Source organism: Sceloporus undulatus, chromosome 6 (genome assembly GCF_019175285.1).
Source record: "Sceloporus undulatus isolate JIND9_A2432 ecotype Alabama chromosome 6, SceUnd_v1.1, whole genome shotgun sequence".
NCBI lineage: Eukaryota > Metazoa > Chordata > Lepidosauria > Squamata > Phrynosomatidae > Sceloporus > Sceloporus undulatus.
The window spans coordinates 82,266,527-82,281,241 of NC_056527.1; the positions used below are offsets into that span (position 1 = coordinate 82,266,527).

General features: G+C 44.0%; 1 protein-coding gene across 1 annotated transcript in view; it reads left to right on the forward strand.

Annotated features, from left to right (window-relative positions):
• Positions 1-14,715, forward strand: part of NBR1 (NBR1 autophagy cargo receptor) — a 67,790-nt gene that overhangs the window by 8,678 nt on the left and 44,397 nt on the right.

Sequence of the window (14,715 nt, forward strand, 5' to 3'; positions counted from 1 at the left end):
TGCAAACGCGTGCGCGGTAGCCAATGTGGAGCTTGCTGAGTTTTAAATCACTTCATTTACTAATACGTCCCTCAGGCTGCAAATGGAGACATCTGTGATGATGACAAACCCATTTACAAAATGCAAGGACACAATCCACAGGGAAGGTAACAGAGATCAAGGCAAGGCCCAATGAGTGCCCTCTTGGTTTGCCACCTGGCACCTCTGAGAGTCAGAAAGCCTACCCTGTGCCTAAGGAACATCACATGGTTATTCCATCAGGACTGTCTGCATTGTGTCCCTCTTGTGTTTTCCGAGAATAGGGCAACTAGAAGGAAAACACACGTACACACATTAAAGCATAAATGTAAGCAGCACTTGCAGTTTGACATTTTCAGTAAGTGCACAGTAGGTTGTAAAGAAGGTAGATTCATTTACTGCAGTTTGTTGGCTAATTCTGTACCCAATGCAATCCCCATTGAGAATGTCTCCCAGAGGATCAATAATGGGGTGCAGAGCTAACTGAAGAACAGCGGCAGAATGGGGTTGCGTGGGCTCCAAGTAGAGTTTGGGGAATTGATTTTTTTCAGATAGGTTCAGCTGATGGTGCTTATACTATTATATTTTAAAACAAAACTCCCTCACATTTCCAAAAAGAATAGATTATTATGTTAATAGGTGATGTAACAAGTACTACAAAATGTCCACTCACAATCAAAGTCGGGTCAAAGAACACCCTATGGAATAGTAATTCCTCCCCCTCAAATTTCCTCCAAAGCTGCTACTTCACCTAGAGTACCCAGATAGAGTATGTCGTAGCTGAAATCCGACATAGGGCCTTCCTTTGAGTGTATGTTAGAATATTGCACAATCAACAAATGAAAGTCAAAGTATGTTGTTGAGAAATACTTTATTTGAAGCTGATTTTCTCTAGGGTAATGTGTCAGAGGAGGGGAATGGAGCTATTAAAAGAAGGGGCATAACCCTCTGTGCTTTTGATCTTTCATTTTATGTAAATTAAATAAAATAGAATGCCAAGCAATCTTAAGTTTTAAGTACATAGATGTTTAAATACACAGATTTGGCATACCGCTCTCGATATGGCAGAGGAAACCATGCCTAGGTTTAATGGTTCTCTTGTTGAATCCTAGTTTTCCTGTTACGTGGAATTTAATGTTACTACTGGCCTTCCTCCGACAACAGCCTGTGAGATAGACTAGGATTGTCCAAAGATGGCTGTAATGTGCTAATTACACTGTCTGAGAGGTTTAGTTGGACATTGTATGTGACAACAGATATAATGGGTTCTACTAAGCATTTTCTCTTCTAGGTGTCTTGGTAGCAGGTATGCTAGGTACCTTCGTGCCGCAACAATCACTTCCCATTTGTTTAGTGGTGCTGTATGCTGACTGAGGAATTAATAAATGGGTGATTTCTGTCTTGCAAGTCTGGAGAGATACAGAGTATCATAGAGATTGGCCTATAAACAGTGGATTGAGTGGGATATTTTGGAGCATGTAAGTATAAAATCGTGGTCGTAGTCCGTTTGATATAAGGTGGGGCTTCTCTATCCTTATAGAGTTTTTTTGCCACGGCAGTGTCGGTGTTATGTGAACGAGGTCGAAGTTTTAATGCTATGTTAAGTGGAGTGGGAAAAGTGAAATGAGGTTCCTGGTGGAACTCGTACCACGACGGAAGTCTTGGCAGGTAGTTATACTAGGAAGCCATGCTGGCAGTGGACCATTCGGCGGAATAAAATAAGAATAATAAATTGTGTATTTGTAATAAATAAACCGCCCGTCAAATCAGGGCGGTGAACAACACAATAAAATTCAAATACAATCAAAGACACATAGTAAAAACAAATTAAAAACCCATCAGCCAACCAGCTTGCCAACAAAAAGAGGGAGGAGGCCAACTGGAAATTCATTCGGGGAATGAGCTTGAAGAAGAAGGTTTTTAAAATCCCTCTAACTGACCGGGAGGTGGCCGAGCGGAGCTCTGTGGGAAGCGTGTTTCCAAGGCCGGGGCGGTGATGGATATGTCCTCCTCGTTGGTGGAGGTAAAACTGGCCCCTGGAAACCCTAAGTAAGTTGCTGCCCAGACGTTCTGCAAAGGGTGCGGGGCGGAAGGTATGGGGAGAAGGCGCCCTTCAGGTATCCTGGGGGGGGGGGGGCCCGAGCCATGTAGGGCTTTTATAGTATCACCAACACCGAACTGTGGCCCGGAAGCGAATAGGCAGCCAATGGCAGGTCGCTTAGCGACAGGGTGAATATGCTGGCCCGGGAAGTACAGTGACCAGTCGGGGCTGCCATATTCTGTAGCAGCTGTAGCTTCTGGGTATGGTATAAGGGTTGCCCCATGTAAGCGCATTGCAGAAATCCATCTAGAGGTTACCAAGCATGTACCAAACCAACCGTTTCAAGGGTCCCTCTGGCCAGGTAATGGGCGGCAGCTGGGCGAATAAGCCGAAGAGATTACCAGGGCTACAGTAGCACATTAGAGCAACATTATTCACATTAACTGGCCTTTGGTTACAACACCTTTAGGAACCCAGGTTTACAGTTTGGGAGGCACTCAGTTCTCTGAGTGAGAATCTAAATATCTAAATAGCTCTTGCTTAAACTGCAGATCCCAGAGGAATAGAGTGATGACAGTCAAAGTAGAATTTAAGCATTGTAACAGTGCAGTTTAAAAAAGAATACAAATAATGGCAACACGAGATGTCAGGAGTAAAATGAATGTATATGGTGAAAGGAGGTTTGTGGTAGAGAGGAAAAACATCATTACCAGAGAAAAAGCGGACAAACAACCAGAACCCAGTAGGCCGATTAGCTCAAGGAATTCCGCTCTTGACAGTCAGCAATCTTTCTTCTTCCTCCCCTGTGTACCCCAGCAACTGAGGGGTTATATGTGCCTCCACACATTTGTTGACTTAGGGTTGACCCAATGAATTTCACAGGATTTTCTTAGACAAGAGGTATTTTTATCAGTTCCCTTCCTCTGAAATATAGCATATAGCACCCTGGTATTCCTTGGTGGGCTCCTACCCAGTAACTAACAGGCTGACTCCTGCTTACTTTCAAGATCAGACAGGACCTTGGTACCTTAAGGTGTTAGGCTCTAAAAGGTTAATACCACCCAGTCCTGGCCTAATGGACTAGACTGTTGTTGTGGGCCCCAGGTCCCCAAAACACTGCAGAATAAGCATTTGAGACCACGTTAAAGCCCTGGCTCGCTCAGTGCTAAGCAATCCTGGGAATTGTAGTTTTATTGTGGGGCTAAGCTCTCTAACAGAGAACGCTAAAAATGTCCTCACAAAACTACAATTGCCAGAATTCCCTAGTACTTGAGGCAGGACAGTTAAAGCAATTCAAACTGGATTACTTCTGCAGTGTTTTTTGTGGTCCCATCATTTTACAATTTTATGACATCCCCAAAGCCATACCTATCAGAGAGTGTTCTTGACAAGATTTTGTTCAGAGGGGGGTTACTTTGCTTTCCTCTGAGGCAGAGAGAAGTGTGACGTGTCAAGGTACCAGTGGGTTTAGCCATGCTGAGCTGGATATGAACCCTGGGCTCCAGAGTCCATAGTCCAATACTCAAATGACTACACTCTTAAAATGAACTGCGACAACCAGCATAAAGCACCAACAGATTCCAGTGGCAATCAGACTAATATCACCAACATATCATAGAGAAGAGCACTGTGGAGACTGCTTTGAATCAAGCGGTGGACCTGAAACAAGTGCCCGTAGGCGCCACTGATGCATTTTCTTGCCAATGCTCACCCCAAAATGCTACAAGTAATGAGGAATCAGGAATAATAGTCCTTGTTGGCTTGTAATATACATCTTTGACGAGGTTAGTAGATAAAGGGTCCTACTCCATGCTGCTAGATAATAATTCTAGAACCTCAGGAAATTAGCAGGAGCCTGTAAGCTCCCTGATGCTGCGTTAATGCGGCACGATGGCCAAGGATAAAAAGTAGCAAGAAAAAGCCACAGATTTATAGGCACTCCGTCTATATATTCTTGGTTTTTATATGTGGTTTTTAAAGGTGCGATATTGTTGAAGGCTTATGGTAGTAAAGAGCCTCACACCCCTGTAAGAGTAGTAGAATGAAGTATAATGCAGCGCAGAGCTTGGATACAATGAGATTATATGTAACTAGTTATACATACATTTCTACTTAATGGGGGTTGGCTGTCCACCAGATCTTGTAGGAAGACTATGCTAGCTCCTGCTGTTGCTTATGATGTGTTGTGAGTGCTTGAATATGTCACACAACACAGTGTTTACAGGGTGATTACAACTTTACTGCCGTATTCCTCCGGTTGCAATTCTGGATTGTAGGTTCTGATATTGTAAAACTGTGCCAGTGCAACTCTAGGCCTCCCAAACTACAATCCCAGAGGATGCTCCATGGCAGGTAAAATTTACACTGCAATATTGTGTTTGTGTGTGGAGGGTGTGATAACAAGGCAAAACGGAGTGTCCTTTTCATAGTACAGAAGGCCCATGGCATTAGCACTCAAGTGTGTGCTTTTTTAACTTTCATTGGGAACATTACACAACTTTGAAACAAAAAGTAACCATTTTACTATAAAAACAACAACACACCCTGTATCTATAGAGGCAAGTAATGCTTGAGAGCGTGGGACTTTGAACTCAGTAGCAGGAGTTAGGAGTACGTGGTGGGCCTCCTATCTCTCTTTTCTCGTCTCTTTCTCTGTCTGTCAGAGGCAAAATCTTGATTGCCTTTTGTCACTAGAGACTAATATTGTTGTAGCAAGTGAGGATGGGAAGTGCGGACCAGGAATAAAATAAACAAGCATTTGGCGTCTCCACCCAAACCTGTTTTTCCCCCCTCCTTGCTTCCCCCTCTTTTCACTTCCGTTGGTCCGTTTGCATATTTTATAAGAACTTGATGGACAGTTCAGCAGCCGAAATACAAAAATGGACCAAAGCCCTTGTTCTCTTGCATAATGATTGCAAACTTTTTTTGGGGGGGGGGGAATGCCTTTGTTATTTAAAAGTCAAAAGCTTGCATGCAGAAATCAAGAGATCATAACTTTCTCCCTTGAGTGACAACCCTACAAAGGGGGGGGAGGTTTAAAATGGGTGCATGCTATATTGACTGTTGTCATACCCTCCAACTTTCACAGTAAAACCAAGACAATATGGAACCCAGCAACATCAAGATTGGCCAAAAAGAAACGTTACTATAAGCAGAACAGACAAACAAGGAATCTGCACAGTTTGTCTGTGACTGACGCTAACCAGAAGCCAGATTCGATCCGCTCCCTCTCCTCTCCTCCTGAGTTAAATGAATCAAACCTACTGTTGCACTATTGACAGGCTTGCAATCAATTTAGCTAAGAGGACTAATGGGAAAATGAGTGGAATGAGAAACTAGACATTTTTCAAAAGCAGCTGGAAATGTGGGACAACAGAGGAATTAATACAACCAATCCCACCAAATCAAGAACAGCTGGAGAATAGGACTTCTATGGAGGGGCCGTAGAAGGTAAAAGCCATGATAAAAAACCATTTCTCCTATTTAGAATGATTATTCGTCTTATTTGGCACTGAGCGGCTTTCCTTAGAAATAGGCAGACTAATGGAACTTCAGGGAGCCCATGGCCATTTGCTGCCTTTTCCAAATTGTTTCATTTCATCTGTCAGCGGAGGATAACGTTTCATTCACTTAACATGTGGACTCCAGCCACACATTTTATCAAAAAGAAGTATGTTCATCTAAGGTGTCACAAGACAGAGCTGTGTTTGCTGCGCTAGAGAAAGTCTGCTCGACTTTGTTGTTAGCAGCTGGCAAGTCTACTTTGGTCTTTATGACAACCCCATGAATGAGAGACCAGTCCAAGCTACCGCTAACATCAACAGCCCTGCTCAGTCTTGCAGCTCAGGGCAGTGGTTTTCTTGACAGAGTCTATCCACCGTTGCATTTTCCAATCTATTATTGCAACTCGACTCTGGGGAGATAAGACCCAACGGCAGGGGGCAAAGTGGGGTTCCAGAACGGATGAAGACGTTGGCAAACAACCCGACGGAGCAGAAAAATTGCCTGGATTTTAAGTCCATCCTCCCTCTCTCCAAAGAGAGATACACATACACACATACAAGCTCAAAAGTGAAATTTGATCTTGAAATGAATGGCTTTGTTCTAAGCAGTTTCACTTGAGTTTCCTGCACTATTTAACTGTCATTTTTCAAGTGGCATTTTCCAATTCTGAATTTTGCTAGTACTTAGCAGGACAGTATCCTGCCAGTGGATGATACGCTTTTGCAAAAACGTTGCTGTATATCGCCGGTGTTTTTGCATATTTCCAGAGTGAAGGATCTCAAGTTTCGAATATTTCTAAGAGGCGTAGTTATTTTAGAGTCTGTAACAACAAAAACAGTGAGGAATCTTAGGTAACTAAGGATTTAAACGCAAAATACCCGCTCGCCATTTTATCAACATTTCCCACCCCTTTGATTGAATTTCCGTGCATGGCAGGGATGTGGACTGGATGGCCCTTGCGGTGTCTTCCAACTCTATGATTCAGTGCACCCACATGCTATTAGACCCTGGAGTATCCCTGCCCTAACATTTGACAGTTGTTCCTCTGCTCGAGTCATAAATCAGAAACTTTGGATAGATAACACGGGGCCTCCAATCCAACCCCTGCATGCAGGAGCTTCAAGTCAAAGACCCTGACAGCCTCTGTTTTGACAACTCGCAAAAAGGGAGACGTCACCACCTCCCAAGGGAGTGTGTTCATGTTGACCAGTGCTGCTCAAAGTGGTGGTTCCTTGACCATCTGGGGTTCTGTGAATTTCCAGGAAGAAAGGAAAACAGGGTTTTACCCATGGACACAAAGAGGGTGCCAATGTTGGCACACTGGAAAGAATATATTTCCAGGCCCTAGATTAGATAGACCTTAAAAGCACTGCTTTAGACCAGTATATAACTAGGGGGTGCAGGGAAATACAAACCGGCACTAGGTGACACCCCAGAAAGGGGTGACACCTAGTCAGGCCCTGGCCACCATGGCAAAGGAAAAGGCCTGAGTGTGCTATTTGGTTGCAGCCCACAGGCCATCCGCCAAACAACAACTGGGTGACACCCAGGGGTGAGGATGCTAAAGGCTTTAGAGCGCATCTATGAAAGCTTTGTGACATAATAAATATCTTAGGCTTAAGGCGCTACAAACTCTTTGGCATGTAGCCATGCATTGCAACCTTTGGGGTTGACAGGGTGTTTTAATAATATCATAGTACATTGTACATAGTGACGGAAGCTGCAATGAGGCTGGGGAGCGTTAGTTCTTAGATATTTTCAATAAATATGATTTTAAGCAGGGTTCCCTTTACGCAGGTTTGCTTGAGCGGACCCCACGTGGCGTCACTCCCAGTCCATCGAACCTGACAAGATGTGGTCCGAATGATCCTATATGCTGCGTGCAACATTAATTTTTTAAACTTTTAAAAGTAAATGATGCCATTGTCTTTCTGGCCCCTTTGTTCGCCTGTAGTCTGTGATTCAGATTCTGCTTCTTGTTTGAGGGAGAAAGAATAGAGCCAAGTTGTTTCTGGATCTAAAAGGGCTGCTAAAACAAATTCCACAGCCTGGAATGCCTGCCAGCTGAGGCCTCAAAAACCTGCAGGCTTGGAGATGGGCTGGGGGGGCGTTTTTTTCTGCCGTTCCTTGTGCTTAGGATTGGTGGCCGTGAAGGTTATGGAACGGAGAAGGCAGCCAAAGGGAGGGCAAATGGGTGGAGGCGTTCTAAGAAAGCACGCATTGGCCCAGCCTACTCTGTGTAAAAATAAAAAAAAACCAAGGATTTGCATCGCTGGAATTGTGATCTGGAAAGGAGTGGTGTGGATAAGAAAGTAAATGAAGAAGTCGGGAAATAATATCTAAAGGGTGGAACCTAAGTCTGTTCGCAAACAAACACTATCTGACCTGAAAGTCGGCCGATCCTCACCCTACAGAATAGTACTAGTTGTGGTTACTCTCGTAGGGAGCAAAAATCTCCACAACACTGGAACGTAATAGCGATTGTTCTTCTGTCTCGGGGTCTAAGCCTAGATTTATTGGGCACGCAAGTCCACCGCTCTGGTTTTTCAGAATGTTCTAGGGAATGCTGATATTTTACTCAGGTGCTCATCTAGGGGTTTCTCGATGAAGGTCATAATCTGATCTCCCAGGCTTGTCCCTGGGAGAAGAACAGCCCAAGAACAACCCTCGAGTCCTCTCTTGCTGCTAAGTGGATAAGGGGAAGCTGGAGAAGTGTTTGTTTGGGGAAGAGCCTGGCCAAAAGCCCCCACCAGCACCACCGCTATTGAACAAGCCCAAGCATACTGTTTGGTTGTCCAGAAGGGGTCTTATTTCTGCCCACCCATCCCCCCCGCTGGCAGCAATTGAACGTATCATTTACCTACATATCACTTTTTTTACACATCCTGAGAGGCTATTTCCTTTTCACCCACAAAGGTACACTGTAGAAATAATGCCTTTGACGCTACTGATTTAACTGCATGGCTCCATCCTATGTAGCCCTGGACTTGTAGTTGTAGTTTCCTCTAGTTAGATAATCCTGTGAGCAGGCAGTACGCTTTTGCAGAGAAGGTTTGAAGACATTGTAAAACTACAAATCCAGATTCAAGGAAATGGAGCTACAGCTCTTTAAAAGCGATGTAAGCTGAATTATTTTTAGTACAGTGGTAAATACACTAGGCAATTAATAACCAGAGGCTGAAAAAGTCACATTCCTGACGAAAGTGGCCCAGAGGCGTCCAATGTCAATTGAGATGGTAATGTCTGTTTTTGGGTTCATAGGAAATGCTGTCATGACTAATAGGAACATTGTGCTATAGCTGTGTGAACATGAAAGGGCTCCTGGTGGTTTTCATGTCAGGAGGGCAGAGAATTCACTCTATAATTTCAGTATGAAACTTTAAAGAAACTATCTCAGTTGAGGAACATAGTCCCCAAAATTGGTTTGAGCCATCATGGGAGAGGGGTTAAGTTTTAACGAGCTCTGGGCTAAATCAGGGTTTGAATGCTCAGTAGCGAGAAAGCTACTCGGAGACCCTGAGGACAAGCCACAGCCTCGTAGTTTTTTGGCCAAGAATAGCCCGGAATAGGTTGCAAACGGTGGCCATAAAGTCAAACAACTTGAAGGCACACAACAACAAAAATAGGTCAACACCATGGATATCTCTCTTAAGTTCAGACTCAGGACAATTCTCCTGATCACCGGGAGGAAAGCCCCCAGTCTACCATTGGTTCCTGACTGAGCTCTCAAAACAGACATTTCTTCCCGGTATCCCTTCCGCATGTCAGAGCTTCCAATCCTGAGGCCAGTTCGATCAACTGAATTAGTATTAGGAAGGGCCCCAGCCCCTGACAGGGACAGAGTAAAGCTGCTGCCCCTAACAATAATTGCATATCACGATACAACAGGAAATAGATTCATAGGCTCTTGGTAATCTGCAGAGGTTTGGTTTCAGGACCACTGTGGATAACAAAATGTGTGTGTGTATGGATGGATTAATAAATTTGATACTCTTTGAAAGCAGAGAAAGGTTTGTGTGAGTTCATCCTGCCTCCAGGCCAAAAGAGTTGATTTGCTTTGAGTATTTTGCTCCTTGGCTTGCATGGGCTGGGGTGCAATTCGCCGACCAAAATGTTCTGACCTGCCCTGGATGCCAGAAAAGGTTTTTCCATTTGCTACTCCCAGGCACTAAGCAGCGATACATGTGGCAATGTCAAATTTTTGTCAGGAGTGGGTGAAGTCTGCAGCAGAACAGGAGGCGTTCCACGGGATTAATTGCCAACCTGTTGTCTCAGCAGGCCTCCTGTGCTTTGACAGTTGCTTTGACAGACAGAAGAGGAGGAAAGTGTATACCCCTCATGGTCCACCTCCATGAGAGTAGAATCTAACAAGGGAATCTAGTAGCTTTCAGAGCGATATTAATAACTGAAAAATTGGTTTCCTCTGAAGTTTTGAGACAACAGAAAGTTATTAGATTTTTTTAAAAACTAAATATAGTGAAAAAATATGCTAACTGTAAATATGAAAAGTATGAGTATATTCAATACAGAAACTTTTAAAGAGTTGAAAAAATAATCCCGAAACAAAATAAAATAGAATTTATGATAGAATTGAAAGCCGTTCCTTTTACCGGACATTATTTTTTAAAATGTTACGACTGTGATAGATGTATAGAACGAAGGACCTAATATCTTATGATAATTTACTTATCGATATTAAGGCACCACAGAAGAGAGGCAAGGTATTGCAATGAAAGAACCGTGAGTGAAGATCGTCGATCTGGCTCACAAAACCCACAATCACAGTCAGCCCCGCTTGTGGCTGTGATTGGCAAATTGTTTTTTACTCGGTCTGAACTGCCTGCCCTCCACTGGCTGACTTCTTTCCAAATGGCATGCATTGTGTACAGTGATTAAGTCAGCATTGTCAGTGACCTCAAAAGTTGCTAGGCCTCATACACAAACACACACATACACATCTCCACTACCTTGAACAGAGCAGAAGCTTCTAAGAAACAGAGGATGGTGGCTGCCTCAGGCACCAACATACTCTAGAGAGTAGAGTGTTTAGGCAAATATTTACTGATTGTTATGGTTTATTATATTTATTACTGCTGTCGAGCAGAGTGAGAAGAAAATGTTGTGATTTTCTTTCTGTCTGGAAGGCCAACAGCCCTTTAGTTCTAAGGACCTTTCAGTGGGTGTCAATACCGTTGACCCAGGGGTAGGCAACCTGCGGCCCGCGGGCCGGATGCCGGCCCAGCAAGGCCTTGGGACTGGCCCCCAGCCCGGTGTCTCCGCCGATTGCCACGCAGGCTTTGGGTGCAATTGTCTATGGAAAGCCTCAGAAACATGCATTTATATTAACATTTTTTTAAAAATCGCAATTTTTTTCATGTTCCCTCCGTTTTTGTAAAAAAAAAAATTCCCTTCCATTTGAAAAGTTTGTCCTACAGTTTGGCCTGGTTTCTATGTAGATATTCAATGTTTTAAAATTATTGAATTATTTGTTTTTTGGCTCGGCCCCCCAGTTGTCTAGGGGCCGCAACCCGGCCCCGGCTCAAAAGTTGCCTCCCCTGCCGTTGACCATGATATCCGGCTTGAGCTGTTTTTTAGCCACATAGCAGGGAAAAGAGGGATTTCTTGCCATTTCGAGCCCTTTAGGGAGGGCTATACCCAGAATGTGCAATAGTGTGATAGGTTCATTTTAGGGTGGTTGAAATGACTGGAAGGCAGACAACACACACACACAAGAGAAGACAGCCATGTGGCATAGGGTTTAAGAGGTTGGACTATGAACTCTAGAGACCAGGGCTTGATTCCAGCTCAGCATGAAACCCACTAGGTGACATTAGGCAAGTCACACTCTCTCAGCGTTCAGGGGAGGCGATGGCAAACACTTTCGGAAGAAAGCTTTCCAAGAAATGGCCATGATAAGTCACCGTAGAGTTGTCTGTAAGTCCAGAAACTACTTGAAGGCACACACAACAACAAAACATTCCCAGAAGTGGTACCAGTGGCATGATGGTACATTCTGAATCAACACGTCATGTGCCATGTGCTGTAAGAAATTCATTCATTATTCATTCATTGAAGTCAACACTTCCACGATTCGAAGAATCATAGGAGTCTTCCCCAGCCCATTACAATTGGTACTTGGAGGCCTGGAGTCATGAGTCGAAGCTACCAGGAAGTCTCTGAGATGCCAGCCACAGATGATGCGAAATGTCAAGAACAAACTCTTCTAGAATGTAACCTGAAAAACCCATAAAAAACTAATGGATGCCCAGCCATTAAATCCTTTGTCTCTACCAGGAAGGTGCGTCAGCTGCAACATAAGAAAGACAGCCGTTGGCCATGGTTGTGGTGACGTGGAATTCCTTGCAACAGGGGAAAAGTTCTCTGCTAGAAAAGTTCTAGCCCAGTCTCTGATTTAAGTTCGAAAGGAACCTGGAGAAGAGAAGATTAAATCAGCTTAATTCTGTAGTTAGACAGGGGATTCCTGGTTACCAGAATGGGCACTTTAGGATTGGACTAGAAACGTTCGAGCAGAGAATGCCAGTTGTCTACAAAACTATGTAGCCCATGATTCCTAAAATGGAGCTTTAAACAATTCAAGTTGTCAGAGGCAATTCAAGTGGTATAAACCGGTGTAGTGCAATAAACCACGTAATAGTCAGACTGGGTAACATCTTAAAAGGTAGGAGCTAATGGATTTATCCTGAAAGCTGCCACAAACCCTTTAGTCTGCTACTGGGGTTGGTGGAGCACGTAAGAAATACAGTACTCCATTAAGTTTCAAATGTGCTTTCCTTGCGATAAGCAAATTTTGTCCAAAGTACAAAGGTATCAAGCATTGGTTATAGAGTTGCTGTGGAGCTTTTAAACTGTTTTCAGCTGCCAGTTCTCAGTGTTCAACAAAATCAAAGGGAGGTCTCTGGTAAAGTGTGTCCACTGGCCCAAAAAAAAAAAAGAGTCCTGTCCCCTGCCGGAGAGAAAGAAGCACTGTGCTGGCAAGGAAAGGTTGCACATGACGTCAGTCCTGCACAGGCCAGAAGCGTTTAAGCATTTGAGCACCACATGGAACATAATCATCTGATGCGGTGAGGCCTGAAATGTGGTCCGCCCAGACAGCCTCCTTGGCATGCTAAACAAAAACACCAGGCAATGAGACAAGAGGCTACATTTGGAGTTGCTAGCAAAAGCTTTTAAGGCAAGCTGAAGAACTAGCACCAGTGACGTAGAATGGAAAAATCTGTTGACCTTAAAAACTATAAACTCTTTAATACAATGTTAATGTATGATTAGGAGCCCCGGCTGCAAGTGTTGTAACGAAGACTCGTTGGAAACTTAGGCCGTTAACAGAACGGGAGACGGGCGTAAAATACGTCCTGGGGACGTACTAGGGTTAGGGAAAGGGGCCGCCATTACGACGTCACGAATGTGCCACCTCCAAACGGGGTGGTGCGGATGTGACGTCTTTGCGCTGCGCGAGGGCGCATAGAGTGCCCTTTCCGCGGCGCTAGAAGGAGCTCTGAAACGGAGCTCCTTCCGTGATTTGCGTCACTGGCGCAGCCTTTAGATGGCTGCTCCAGCAATGCAAGTGAGAAAGGGGCTCCCGCCGCCGTCGGGTGTCCTTGGGGCATGAAGCCCCAAGGACATCCCTTTCCAGGCAGTGGGGAAGTGGCCTTTTGCTGCTTCCCCGCAACCTGGAAAGTGGCAGATCAGGGCCTCGGAGGCTGCCGCTCTGGCAGCTGAGGCCCCGATCCGGTGGGGAAAGGAGTGCCTACAGGCCGCCCCAAAGGGGCAGTCTGTAACGCATCTTAAGTTCTAATCCCTCCATCTGCCGTTTCCTGGAAGTAAAGGACCTAAAAGCTGTAGTACATGCACTGGTAACCTTACAACTCGATTTCTGCAGTGCACTCTACATGGGGCTACCCTTGTACCTAGTTCGGAAACTCCAATTAGTACAAAATATGGCAGCCAGGCTGGTTACTGGAAAAACTGGAAGTGGCCATATAACACCTGTCTTGAAATCTCTCCACTGGCTGCCTATTAGTTTCTGGGCACAGTACAAGCTGTTGGTTATCACCTTTAAAGCCCTACATGGCCTGAGTCCAACCTACTTAAGGGATCACCTACTTCCACATAATCCACCCCGCACTCTCAGGTCCTCTGGGAGAAATTTATTGCAGCCTATAAAGGCAGGCCTTTCCTGAATAGAATGATTCGGCTAAATGAATCCTCCCCACTCTATATATGTATGTATTATGCTACCACTTGGCCCATTAGATAATTGTTATTAATAGTTTTTAACAGACTAATTTTAAACTGTAATATGTTTAATTCTTTTTAAAGAGGGGGGTAAGACATCATTTTGTATATATAGTATATATTGTATATGAGTTCTGTTTTAAATATGTAAGCCGCTTTGATTGCCTTTGTAGCAGAAAAGCGGTGTATAAATAAAAGTTTTATTATTTATTATGTATTACTATATATTATTATTTATTATTTATTTATTATAAATAATAATATTATTTATTTTACTGTTACCTGTCTTGATCCTCAAAAAGGGAGAGGCGGGATACAAATAATAATAATAATAATAATAATAATTTATTACTCAGCTATGGAACCATTAGGGGACTTTTGACAAGCCACATTCTCTCAGCCTTAGAGGAAAGCAGTAATAAATCTCCTGTGAATAAAAATAAATAAATAAATAAATAAATAATAATAATAATAAATAAAAATTTATTTCTATACCGCCCTTCTAAGAAAATCATGGCGGTTTACATCAGAATACATTACAATAAAATCCAAAACAGTTAAAACATACATAATAACAAACAACCCAATAACCCAAACTCATGCCAGCTAGACAATGCTGACGGAGGAGGGGGGAGAGAGCATCCAGGGGCGGGAGTCAGGGGTAAGCCTGCTCGAAGACGAAGAGATAGGTCTTCAACCCCTTCTTAAATTGGACAAGGGAGGTGGCTGAGCGGAGCTCGACAGGCAGCGAGTTCCAGAGGTTGGGGGCCGAGGTGGAGAAGGCCCTCCTGGTGGTGGTGGCTGATCGAACCTCTGGAGCTCTTTTAACAATTGCTGCCCAGATGATCTGAGTGTGCAGGGCGGATTGTATGGCGAGAGACGGTCCTCTAAGTATCCTG